Genomic DNA, 12,801 nt, shown 5'->3' on the forward strand with positions numbered 1-12,801 from the left:
ACAAAACAAAACAAAAACAAGACAAACATTTGGCTCACACACATATTCAAATCCATACAGGCAGAAGATTCAGGGGTCACGTCCCATACAGGTGCGAAGAAATTAAAAACATAAGTAAAATAAAAGTACATAGAAATAAAAGTCAATCAATTAACTGGTAAAACAGAGTGCCTCTTTTGGGGCAGATCATTCTGAGCTATGATATGAACCCTCTTGTGAGAATGGTGGAAGCATTCAGACCAACATATGACAGAAAGGGTTCCCATGTTTTATAAAAGGCATCATCATTGCTATGAAATTTACAGTTGTCGAGCTGCATGTTTGGTAGTTTGTGATTCTGCCGATTCCCCATCGGAAGATTCAACAGCTTTTGACAGATGTGTCGTTTCTGTTACGATACGTCACTTCGGAGAAAGCGATGCAACGATCTTGGCAGTGCAATGAGGCCGTAGTAGCAGTGACGTCCACGAACTGTAACCTCTCAGTCAAAGTGACTGATTGCCTCGACGTGTCTGGAAGTGGGACAGCGAGCTTTTCTCCGAGGATTAGAGCCCATGCAAGTCTGTGGAATGCGCACGACGGTGGCTGTGACCTTGCTTTTATAACATCTCCTGCTTCATGTCCTTCTCGTAGCAAGATGGTAATTGACAAAAAGCTGAGGCCCGGGATCAAAGACAAGTATATTATAGAAATCATAAGTAATTATTTGTGCCCTCTCACTTGCGGCGTCATCGAAAGCCTTTCCAGCAAAACTGCGTTACACATCCTCCTAGAATCTAGTGGGATTTAAACAAGGTAATTATATAATTCTGATGACGATTGCGTAATGCCTGCCGTGGGTTTGACGGTGCAGCAAAGACCTGCTGTCTCACGCAGCAAGCCAGTCGATGCACGATGGAAGCAGGAGGACAAAGGACTCGTGGCGCCCGAGGACCAAACACGCTGATGTTCATCTGATGTCGTGGTGACCTGCAGCCTGCAGGTGATCATGATGCGTCCGACGCCATCGCTGCAGAAATGCAAAACCAATTAACGTGGAGAAATGCAACCTGAAGTCAGGAGTGGTGTCTCAACATGAATTCAAGACCCGGTGGTGGATGCAAGCAGCCACACATGGGTTCAGGGGCTCATAATACAGCCAAATATCGTATATGCAATTTAAGTGTTTAGGTAAAACAAATTGTTGTTTTGCATGCAAAGGTCATTGAAATAACCTTTTTTTTGTTGTAATCCCACATGATTCTGTGCAATTGATCAAATTAGAATTAGCCGATGAAGCCTGATTTGAGATATTACAATGCACTCAAGTAAATTATCCAGTAAACAGAATTGTTTTCCTGGACTCATAAAGGTTAGTTAACGTTTAACAGCAGCGGAGTATCAGATCACAGGTTTCATCAAACAAACAACAGCTGACACACTTGCCAGTATCGTCTAGAAGGGTTAGGGGGGGGGGGGGGGGGGTGAGCGTGTGTGTGAAGGGGATTTCTGGCTAGCGACAGTGAAACCCCAGAAGAAATGTGTCTCCTCATCATACAGTTATTTTTAGTGTCAATTAGTGGTTTACTTGCTGTATTTTGTAAATGGTAATTATTTTATCCGTCACTTTTTTAAAAATAGATTTACAAATACTTACATGAAAATGTCTTCTTTGCCCTGTTTCCTCTGCTTACATTTCATTCTAGCTTCATATTTATGAACTATAATAACCTGACATGACCTCATAAACACAAACACTCTCTCTATCTCTCTCTCTTACACACACACACACACACACACACACATCCAGGCACACACACATCCACACACCTCCTCACACTCATTTCGGCGCTGACAGCTGAGTGTCTCATGACACTCAGGGGAGGAATAGGAGAATCCAGCAGGTACAATATGTTGGACAGGATTCAGGATTTTTCCATTCCCCCAAGCCTGCTGAAAGTGAATATTTATATTTATCCTCGGCGGGTGTGTCTGGTCACATAAGCACCAGCAAAAAGACATTTGGCACATCTCAGCTTATACGTGCAAATGTCCATTGACAGTCTTGCACATTGTTGTTTCTTCGTCAGTAAGCGGCCGTGTGTCCATGCCACCGACCTATATCCGTCTGGCTCGGGTTCTTCTGACCTTGACAAATACACTCAGAGCCAGGAAACAAAAGTGATACCTACTTTATTTTCATTGTTGGCTTTTGGCCATGGCGCACCTCGCACTGAGAGAATTTGGCTCGCCCCGGTGTCACACTGTTGCCTATGGAGGTGCAACAGCATGCTAGCCACAGCACTGCGCACTAACTCTCCCTGACCTCCATTCACGATACCTGGCTCCATGATAACATAGATGAATATAGATGAACCTGCAGAAAAACATTTAAAACCAGTAAATATCACTTATATTTACAGCTCTTCCGTCTGTTTTAGATATTTCTTGTTTTTTTCTCCGGCATTATTCTGTGTTTGATAATCCTGCAGAGGCCTTTGTCAAGTGTTCCCTCAAAAAAAAACAACCTCTTCAGTGAGCGAAGCCTGGGGGAGATGATGAAAAATAAAGTAATTATATAAAAGTGTTCGTTGGTAAACAACCAGGATGGAGAATTTAAAGCACAGGGGACACTTGAGAGGGGCTTGTTTATGAGGACAGCTGAGGAGATATGGATACCTCTGAACTGTGTCCAGCCCTTCAGTGATGAAGGTTACCGCCAAACTGGTCCCACCAGCCATTCATACATTCCCACTTCGTAGACTGACAACACTGCATTGTCTGCCAAACTGTCCTGGCTGTATTTCCTTGTTTTTGCACAAGGATTACTCTCTTTAAAAGGTTTATACAGTAAATTCAGGTTGAGAATTTAGATGTAGGAAGACTTTTATACACTAAGACACATTCACAGAAAAGATCCACTATTTCCCTTCATTCACCCACATCTTCTCAGCCTTCCCTGGAGATTCACTCTGACCACGAGCCTGATTCTGTACCGTGCACTGCTGCTGGCTCCAAGTTAAAGACTTCTTACTCTTTGCTGTGCACCTGCTTTTGTGAATGGAGCTGATCTTTACTCAGACTGATTAGTACACCAGCCCTACTCAGGAAGAAGCAGCCTCCGCACACGAATGAGCAATAAGAGTGGAAAAACCACAGCCAGGGTTACTATAACGATATCTGGGCAACCAGCGACATCATCTCCTGCCTCTGGAGGATGGACAGGGATAGAAAGAAACTTGGAAGCAAACTCTTGTTGTTTGCTCGGTGTCCAAAGATAGATGTGGATGATGATCGAATGACATGATTATTTTTGGGGCTCATATTGACAAGCAGATGCACATTTCTTCATGACTAAAATGTTTTACATAGCTTTGCTCGATATATCTCTGTCTCTCCTTTTGATTTTATTTATTTGAAAGGAATCCTGCATGTAACATAGAATATACGTTTTGTCGTTTGATGAATTATATCAGCGAAGAGTTAAATGAGGTTATTGATTCTCAACACGTCAAAGTTGAATTGCCTCTTGGTTTTGAGACCTTTTGAAACTGAAAGTAGGAAATTGGAGGTGTTAAACCTTAAAGGTTCAGTGTGTAGAATTTAGTGACATCTAGAGGTGAAGATGCATATTGCAGCTTAACACCCCTCACCCTCCCCTTCAAAACATGATTGAGAACCTGTGGTAGCTTTCAGGTAGCAATGGTGTCAGAGATATAGATCACCATCTCATCCAGCTCATACTGTACCTGTTCCTCATGGGAGGGAGGAAGTCGGAGGTCCAGCGACTCACTCACCAAGACACAGAAAATCAGGGCACATGGCAAAAGCGATCATCCTCCTCCCCACTAAAGATTTAATTCACACAGAACAGGATTAGAGGATCCAATCAGTGGTGACATTGAGCCTGGCACCCAGAGGAACGGGACACCGGGGAGGCCTAATCACCCGCCCGGCCCCGCTCTGCTGCACCGAGCCAATCAAATCCCCTTCAGATGAGGCAGATGGTCGATATCATCTCCGTTTTCCAGGTGAGATTATCTCCCCGGCTTCAGACCTTACAGGTGAATGTTTTCCTGTGACATCCGGATGCGGGATGCTGAATTTCCATGTTGTTAAACTATACCTGAGACCCAGAATGTACAAGGATTTAAAGCCATGTAAACTTCAGGCTGACAAAGATTTTGAACATTCAAGTCAAATCTAAAATATCCCAAATTGGCAAAGTAAAAGTTTTTATTGACTTTACAGCACATGATCTTTCAATTAAATTACATTTCACTGTTAATAAGCAAACAGCTACTTCATTCTAAAAATAACAAGTGATCTCCTCACTCTGCTCAGACGGCAATTTCTCCCTGCAAGAAGATTACTCCTTACGTCACAACACAATTTTCTCCCCTGTCCGGTCTGAGATTACAGAGGTGGCTTATGCTTGGTTTAAGCAGGTCCGCCATAAGGGAAACAATGCAACACAAGCCCTGCAGGAGATGACATGTGACGTCTGATTAGAGAGAGAGAGAGAGAGAGAGAGAGAGAGAGAGAGAGAGAGAGAGAGAGAGAGAGAGAGAGAGAGAGAGAGAGAGAGAATAAGAGTGGGTCAAGGTTGATGGGCAAGTTTCTAGTGATCCGAATCAAACACAGAGGTTTAGGTCACACATTATTATCATCAGCCTTATCAGCTTAAAAGTAATCTGATTGCTCCGGAATATCAGTGCCTCAGAAAAGCATGAATTGTCCAACATGTGTAATAGACAACACTGACACCGAAACAGCAGACGCACACAAAAAACACACAACATCTCTCCTGGTGCGGTGCCAAAGAAAGGAGCTGGTCTCCAGTGTGGCCTAATTAATGCGATGTACAGGGCCGACAAGTGTAACGGAAGCCGTCTCTACTCCGCCAGGGCGCCGGAAACAGGGCGGGCCGCCCGTGTCCGCCGACAGTAACGGGTAACAGGAGAAGAGCGGCACGCCACCGAAGAACCTCCCTGCCCCGGAGTGAGGGCTCAGCGTTACCCCTCCAGAGCTCAGGTGAACAATTTTGAGTTCTGATCTTTTGACTTTCCTTGTCACTTACACCACCGGACGTGCAGCGCGAGGACCTGGCGATTAGGAGTCAAGCTGCGGGTTCCAACACAGGCCAAATAACACAAAGGATAAAATAAAGGAATTAGGGGTGGGCAAGTTAACTAGTTAATTACGAGTTAACTCATCACTTATTTAACTCAACTAATTATTTTATCTCGCATTAACTCAGGTTTGATTATTTATTGTTTTATTGTGAAAGTCAGGCTTTTATTTTGTGAAAGTCTGTTGCTGACTGCTGCGGAACCGGAAAAAAGAAAATAATTGGCGGATAAACAACCGTGGATAAGGGTACGGAGCTTTTACATGGCCATTTTCATTTTAAAGTTCTTCCAGACGGCGGAGTCGACAGAACCAAAGTAATTTGTAGCCACTGCCGAGGTGAATTTTCTTATCACTGGAGTACTTCCAGTCTAAAATATCACCTGAATGCAAAACACACAGTTGATATCAACAAATCACTCAACGAAACTTCGGCAGACTACGTTAGACGCAGGGAGGAGTATACATTTGTCATAACAAAGAGGATAACATTAATGCCCTGGCAGTGGCATTGAGCTTTAACTTTGTATTTGCTTTGATAACATTGTTAAGTTGAGATTTACACTGAATATTTTATTTAACTGCTACTGTATTAAATGCTGATGTTAAAAGTGTTTGCACAACAAATGTTATGGCACTTTCGTTCATATGGCAGAACATTGAAAATAAAATTGCGCTATACACTACTTTTTAATTCATTATTGGATTTTGCGTATACAAATGCGATTAATCGTGATTAATCAGGGAAATCATGCGATTAATCGCGGTTAAAACTTTGAATCGTTGCCCAGCCCTAAAAGGAATGTTTGGAGTGATTTTCTTTTTTCTTAAAACCATGATTACTGCCATGTTGTGGCCTTGTTTGCTTGTATACATTTTTCACAGTGCAATGAACGGAAATGATTCAGTTTGATCCGACCTGAGACCGCCTCTGTTGGTCGGATTAAATTGTGCTATGACCGCAGTCCGAGGCACCTTTCACATCTGTCATAGTTCGGACTAAACTGGAAAGTCTGAAGGTTATAGCTCCCTTAGTGGACCTTCAAAGGCCTCAGGATGAGGACTGTCCGTCTGGCCTTTCCACTTCTCCCGCTCTGAACTTAATCCTCAACGTTCTCTAACCTCTGCCTCGACAGTCGGCCTCAGACACACTTGTGGTTCCTCTCTACGGTCACATTGTCAATTTGAAAGTGTCCCAGAAGTGTAAAACCAAATCTTTTTTTCCATCGCTCTGCATCTTGTCATTGAACAAATGTAGCCAGGTGACCCATATGATGCAAAGGCATGGCAACAGTGGCTGCAGAGAGATATCCTCAGAGGGGCCGCGTGATCGAGCTTCATGACCGAATCAGGCTGCATCACACTGAGAAGACTGCAGGAGGTTTATATATAAAATGATGTCTCAGCGGCCAGGTTCTTTTTTAGGGCCTGGTTGTTTTGCATTAACAGGCACAGACATGCAGCGAGGCAGCGTTGATGAGAAGTGTCTCTCTACACTCACTGTCACTGGGGATGAGCATGTTTCCATTAGACCAGCTGGGTTCTAAACGCATCCTCTCTCCTCCAAGAAAGCAGCCCGGGTTAGGGGGCCAGTGCTCTTTCACTTCTCCTCTCCTGCACTGCCGACCTCGCTCCCCCGCCAGGAGGAACCAGGGCCCATGTGATGGCAACACAGACAACACTCCTCTGCTGACGTCACTCCAGTGTCAACAGTAACAGGTGGGCAGAGGCAGGGGAGACACTGTTTAGGCTTAAGGGAATCAATCCCCCGGGGTCAGTGTATATGACTGAATTATGAGCACTATATGTTTTCGCATGAGATTTTTTTTGATTGGCCGTGCTGAGGAAATAAAGCCTCTCAGCTGGTGACCTATTTATTGGTTAAAAGCAGAAAAACATGCTACTATTATCCCTATGATCAAGAGTCTGTTTGTTAAGAAGAAATTTGGAAAAAAAGAAAAATTAAATTAGAGGTAAGCGAAAGAAAGGGTAAGAGCGGGAGACAAAACAGAACCTTATCATTCACAGCTCTTTATAAGATTTTAAGAAATAAGTAAAGTGGCTACCGTGTAATACGGTTGCACTGACAGAGGTGGTCTCACCAGTATTTAAAGGCCCATTCCTAAAAGCTATAAATCCACCTAGAAAATTGGCTCGTACCCTGAATGCCTCAAGTTGAGCTCTACAGGCATAATTGGTTTTGATGTTAAACGTCAGCGTGCTAAAATGCTTACCGCAACAATGCTAACATGTTCATATTTGAAAGGTATGAAGTTTGTATAAAATAGGCCGACAGCTACGCCTGTTCTAGATGACATAAAGCATCCTTCAAAATCCTATTAACATTTTAACATTTTAAATGACACTAACAGACCATTTTCACAGTGATGTTCACAAGGTTCTTTTTCGGTGCAGAGCAAAGACTGTTTACAAAGATTGATGACACGACAGCTCTTCAAAAGTGATATGGTCCCCCCCTGGTGGCTGGCTGCAGTATAGAGCCTGAATCCTCCATGTTAGCGGATGGAACATGTAACAAGCTAAAGAGTAAAAATAGGAAATGGAGATGCATCATCCATCTTTATATACAGTCTAGGATACAGAGCCTAAATTAACGTATGTACTATTTCATGTCAAATAGCAGCTGTGAGCCTTGAGCTTTTCTCAATATGAAAATCACAATGGCTTCTGTGCTGCTATAGGAGATGCTGCTTGGAACAAGAAAAGCAAACTGCAGGAAGACATGCTGAATGAGAGCGTTACACAAGCTAGTGAAAAAATAAAAAAAATATAATAACATTGAACTAATGATGGAACTGCTTCTCATCTGGAGATCCGCAGTTGTCAAAATCATCCTGAGGTGACCGCAGTCCCAGTATTAGACCGGAGGTTCCAACCAATATTGAGTATCCATTCATGTTGTTCAGGAATATTCTAGTAGTTTGAGTAGTACTCGAGTGCAGTGTGTCTCCTCATTTGCTCGGCTGCCTACCACAACAAAACTGGCGGATCAATAGATGCTGGTCAGTAATGCTGGAGGTCATCAGTGGAAACACGGAAGCACATTTATGTAATCAGGCGAACGGGAGATGTCAGGACAGAGAGAAAAAAAAGGTCTAGTTCAGTTTAGAGAACGAAACCCTGAGGAATTATGAATAAAATCCCAGCATGTGTGTGAAAAAAAACTCCACTTGTCCCGAGTTCATATGACCAGATTGAGACAGCTGTGGTTTGACAGGCGAGACAGGAGAGGCTGCCCTGCCTCGCTGCAGCTGCTCCACCCGTCCGTCCCAGGCTACGTCTTCCTCCTACAGCAGCGAATGCAGAGATATTACATTTCAACTTGTTTGGCCGTCCCGAGTTTTAAAATAGTCCAAATGTTCCGAATCACGCTGTAAACAACACACGCCCTCCCTCGTGAATGTGGAAACTGTGTAATTATTCACAGAAGCAATTCTACGGACTATCGCTGACGATTACGGCCTCCGCTCGTGTTTCATAGTGAATGTGGTGGCTTCACGCTGTGTATTTTTTTAGTGGTCGGTAATAGATCGCTTGACTAAACATGGCGTCGGCAGGAAGTTGGCACCTCGGAGAGAGAGCGCACATCGCTCACCTTTGATTAAATATGCTGTCATCTGCAATTTATGATGGTGGTCTCCGCTTTCTCTCACTCCCACACACACACACACACACACACACACATATCATCAACCTGCTCGTAAAAAAGATCACGGCTGGCAGACTTAGGCTTCTCTTCTGTTTGTCATTGTGATGGACGAGGTTCGATTACGTCATGCTTTAATCCAGGCTCAACTATCAAATCTGTCCATGTATCAGCTTCAACACGAGAAAATAACTAACGGCCACTCAGGGATTTTACTGGTTTCCGCACAATCCAGCAAACTTTGTCAACAGGATTGTAAGGGTGTGCCCTAGAATATACTTCAGGCAAACCAAGGTTTAGAAATCTTTCATATTCATATTTCTATTCAAAGCTTCAAATATTCAAACAATCAAGACCCAGCTCTGTGCCCTTGTATCTAACGCCATGTAAGAGCTGTATCATAACTCTTTCCAACTGGGCTCAGACGTCTGAGAAGCTGAAAAATACAACTGTGGATATTCCCGAGCTGCTGGCCCTTTTTTTTTTTATTCCCAGAGATCTCACGAAAGCATAATTATGTAATTGCCTCATCCTGTATGAGTCCCTCTGAGACATTTTCCTTTCTGCAGGAGATATATTCATGGCCTAGCGTCTGCTTTGTCACCCAATCCTTTGAATCCAGAGAGCACAGAACTCCCCTCGAGGCTTCGGACAGAAGGGAGGAAGTTTACATCAAACATTGCACAAGTACACTTGAGGTTAGACACTAGCATTGGCGTCATAACACCAACATTAGTTTTGAACATGCTCTTTATGTTGCAGAACTTATCTGAACCCTTCTCTCCGTGTAATGACCCAGATCACACCGGGGGATCGATACACTTTTTTTGTACTCCGGTGGAAACTAAACTTACTCTTGTTTTGTACTTAATTGTAGAAATATTGGGCTTTATTGAAAGATTTATTAGGCAGCTGTAGTTACCAGAAGCAGTTTTGAATCAAGTGTAGTCACTACTTACAGAACAAAACAGCCAGGTCTTTGAGATGAGCAGTTGTTGAGAAGACAAACTCCTCCATTTATTTTAAGCTTCAGCTCTGGTCACCATGTTTAAAAAAATAAATAATAATTAAAGGGCATGTTATGTAATAACATAACAATGACAGACCCATTTTTAGCAGCATGGTGAATGTACTTTAATACTTCCAGTACATTTAGGGAGGATTTTCTACAATGGATTTTGCAGGACTGTGATAGTTTGTGTTATTGAGTAAAGGATATTTTTAGATCCGTTGCCTTATATATCTATTTCATAACTTCTGTTCTTTCATTAAAAGTCATTAAAGGTTAACCACCTGGTGGTTTTGACAACAATCAAATATTTATATTATTTGTGATAGTTTTTCTCTCAATTTTCTTACAAAACCTTTGCCAGTTGCATGGTGATGTGATGTCAGAATTTTGCAACAAATAAAAATGTTTATGAAATGCTCTGACTTCGCTGACACCAATATTTTGGTGATAATTGATGACCCACAACAATTTGGGTGTATTTGAAAAAGAAAACCTTAAGTATTTTAATCAGAAATGAAAGGACGGCTGCTAAAAGACGTGCACCCTTCGACTGTAAGGAGGATACTGAAGGCTTCTCAGAGGGTCGTGTCTTTAAGAGCCCCTTTCAACACCCACTCCCCCTCCTTCTGCCCCTCTCAGACCGAGACCCCGGTGCAACAGGAGCCCATCAACAGTACAGTATGTTGCGTACGATTGTGCAGTGTCAGCCAGCAGCCTACGAAGATTCAGTTTCATAAAGACTCTTTTGCCCTCGGAGAAGGGACCCCACTGTAACGTCCCATCACAAATCACCCCGTGCCCTGCAAACTTCAAACCACGTCATCTGCTGCTTGTACATCTGCCTTCTAAGGGCACAGTGACGGACACGTTTTCATTGGCAAGGCACAGAGACAAGAGGGACACGGGGGGGTCAGAATCAGATGCATGGAGGACTGAGGAGGGACAATGTTTACCCACAATTCCCATTTGTCCATTTTAAATATTCACAATGCATAATTATTATAATTGGTCCAAAGCAGTTGTCAGCAGGACGATTGTATAGAACATAGTGTGTGTGGCACTCTAATGAGTTGCTGGGTGGTGTGCAAGAGATCTCCATCTCCAGGACGTAGGCAGGTCAGGAGATCGTGAGATCTGGCATACGGTGAAGATCATTTCTAAAATGGAGTGGACGTACTTATCATGTCTTGTCTGGTTCTCTTCTGTCCATCTGTAACGGTCCCATGGGGCAACAGCAAACGGAGTTCCCAAACTTTACTTCTCTGGGCAAAAATAGGCCTCAATTTAATCACTTTTGGACAGAGTGTAGATTCTTTATTTCTGTACAGTTTTGTTCTTATATATTTATACTGTGTATAGTGTGATACGTTGCTGCTGTTACACAGGAATTTCCCAGTTTGGGATCATTAAAGTCCATCTGTCCATAGACCCATCCGTCCATCCCTAACTACACGTAGTATGGTAGAAGACTGGAAGCAGCTGTCCTACGGGAAAATTTAGGTTTACCTGAATGTTGCGTTATCTAAGTAAAGAAATACTTCAATATAATGCAGAAATCGTGCAATGATCATGCTGTGAAAGTAATAAGTATATATACTTGATGAGCTTATTTGTTTTATATGTAAACTCCAATAACTAAGTAATAAAGTATTTGAATAGTCTATGTCGTTAGTGATTTTCTTAAGCATTGTCCATCATTGGTAACCTTCCTTTCGTACATAACAGGGTCGTGTGACCATTCACTTTCATTGCCACGCTGCTACATTCCTATAGCAACCATCTGCAGTTCTAAGTAGTGGTGAAACTCTTCTGCATCACAGTCCACACTGAACTGAGCCGGGACAGTGATTCAACTTGATGCTGGCTACTTTCTTCTCACATGACAACGTTTTGAGTGGCGTTATGCAAGTCCTCATCAAAGGCGTCCTCTCCTAAAATAAAAAGTGTCTTTAGTTTGGCTTCCCACTGCCGCTCTGCTGCACAGCCCTGGACCACTGCCTGCAGTCTGCTGGCATTGAGTTTTCCCATCCTGGCATGAAGTCATCGGTCTTTGACTGACACACTCGGAGCGGAGTGGTCTGTTGTTAACGTTCACGGCAAGAAAAAAAAGCACTCAGAAAGAGCCATCAAAATGAGCCTCTTCTCTCCATTCATCACACATCCAGAAGAATCACGACCTGTCAAACAGCGTGCGTCCACTTCTGTGCACTTACATAAGGGTGTTTACACACATAGAAACTGGATTATTGCTGGCAACGGACTCACTTCAAACATTAATTGTGCTAATTGGATCTGGAAATGAGCTGCACTTAAAACTGTGACATTTGACTGTTGTGGATCCTTATGTGCAACAATTTGTCCCGACCACAATTCAGACGCATAAGTGCAGAGAGAAGCTGAAGGTTTCACTTTCTCGGCGGGCGAGGTTTAGTTACCATATAACTCTGGGTACATGTACTGCGGTCAGGTGTACCATTTCCATCTCTTGCTTCAATTAGTCTTTCATTACATAATAGCGTCTTTACAGTATCACATGTGGGAGGATGGAAAACAGTCTAACTGACAGGTGAGAGAGTGGGAGGCTGCTGTGGGTGGAAAACCAAAGAGGTTTTTTGTATCAGCTGCATCCACCAGCTCTAGTGTCTCATCTTGATTACAGTGCGATTGCAGGAATAGGTATCTAAGTGGGTCCGTTAGTGGAATAAAGTATTTTAAGACCAAAATCGACCATGCAAGTACACATCCCTCAACACCTTCTGTCTTGCCCGTGGAACTCGAGCTCAAATCCATTAGTTTATACCAACTCTTTAAAATCGATCATGAATTTGATTTAATCTTAAATTCCCTTGAGTGAATTCCTAAAAGTTAGGCACTGTAGTTTTACAAAAAAGAATTAAAATAAAGAAGTTAACCATGCATTTGACAGAGACTATTAACAGTATATCCTTCGTGAATTTACCACACAAACTACTAATCCTGAAGAAATCATGACACGAATGCTATAAAACAGACA

The sequence above is a fragment of the Limanda limanda genome, chromosome 17, assembly GCF_963576545.1.
Source record: "Limanda limanda chromosome 17, fLimLim1.1, whole genome shotgun sequence".
In the NCBI taxonomy this organism is placed as follows: Eukaryota; Metazoa; Chordata; class Actinopteri; order Pleuronectiformes; family Pleuronectidae; genus Limanda; species Limanda limanda.